Source organism: Eurosta solidaginis, chromosome 4, assembly GCF_040869045.1.
Source record: "Eurosta solidaginis isolate ZX-2024a chromosome 4, ASM4086904v1, whole genome shotgun sequence".
NCBI classification, from domain to species: Eukaryota; Metazoa; Arthropoda; class Insecta; order Diptera; family Tephritidae; genus Eurosta; species Eurosta solidaginis.
Window position 1 is genome coordinate 149,010,497 of NC_090322.1, and position 1,317 is coordinate 149,011,813.

Sequence of the window (1,317 nt, forward strand, 5' to 3'; positions counted from 1 at the left end):
TTATAAATGGGAAAGTTTGGATGTTAAGATGTTTGGATGTTTGGATGTTTGGATGTTTGGATGTTTGGATGTTTGTCCAGACGTTTGTCTTTGTGACTCAATAACGCAAGAACGGCTGGACCGATTTGGATGAAATTTTGCACACATATAGCCAATAGTCTAGAAGGATCTACTAGCTATATATTTTTCAAAAGGGCGTGGTCCCCGCCCCTTAGGAACAGTTATAATTTAATTATTATATTTGTTCGTCTTTGCGACTGAATCACGCCAGAATGGCTACACGGATTTTGATGAAATTTGGGACACAGACAGTAGTCTACTAGCGAAATTTTTGTCGAACATGGAAAGAGGAGTGGGGGTCCCACGACCCCTTCCAGAAATTATTTTTCATAATTTTTACACATTATAACTTTACGTATACTGGCCTTCACCAAAATCACAGACTCAAGGGGTCAAATAAGTCGAGGGCTTACAAAGTAAGCAGTGACACCCTCCGCCCGCCCCCCTTTATCCCCCTCTGGTGTAAAATCCATAAATTGTTATAACTCAATCTAAATTTTCTCCTAAATCAATAGTTTTTGGTATCTGGTACATACAGAACGAGATCTAGACAATTTTGGAGGAACGATCAGTGGTCCTCTCCTCTACTCCCGCCATCCGCCCTCCGTCAATTGTTTTTATTAGCACGCTTTTATTAGCTTTACCTGTATGTTTCTATGTAACTTTTTATTCGCTCCAATGCGCCTGCTGCCTTATTAACATGGTTGTATAATTAGCTTCACCTTATTTGTAATCCCGTAAGGGTCATGTCGAGACCCTTCCGGGATCATTTCTGGATGGTTTTCGGGATCGGTCCGGGATTACGCCGGGGTAATTTCGGGACTTTTTCGGGACTATTTCGGGATCATTTTGGGACCCTTCCGGGATCATTTCTGTATAGTTTACGGGATCCGTCCGGGATCCCGTCGGGGTTATTTTGGAACATTTTCGGGACTATTCCGGAATCATTTCGGGACTATTTCGCGATCATTTGGGGACCCTTCCGGCATCATTTCTGGATGGTTTTCGGGATCCGTGCGGGATCTCGTCGGGGTCATATGGGGACTTTTTCGGGATCATTTGGGGGCTCTTCCGGCATCATTTCTGGATGGTTTTCGGGATCCGTCCGGGATATCGTCGGGGTCATTTAGGGACTTTTTCGGGATCATTTGGGGGCTCTTCCGGCATCATTTCTGGATGGTTTTCGGGATCCGTCCGGGATCTCGTCGGGGTCATTTGGGGACTTTTTCGGGATCATTTTGGGGCTCATCCGGCATC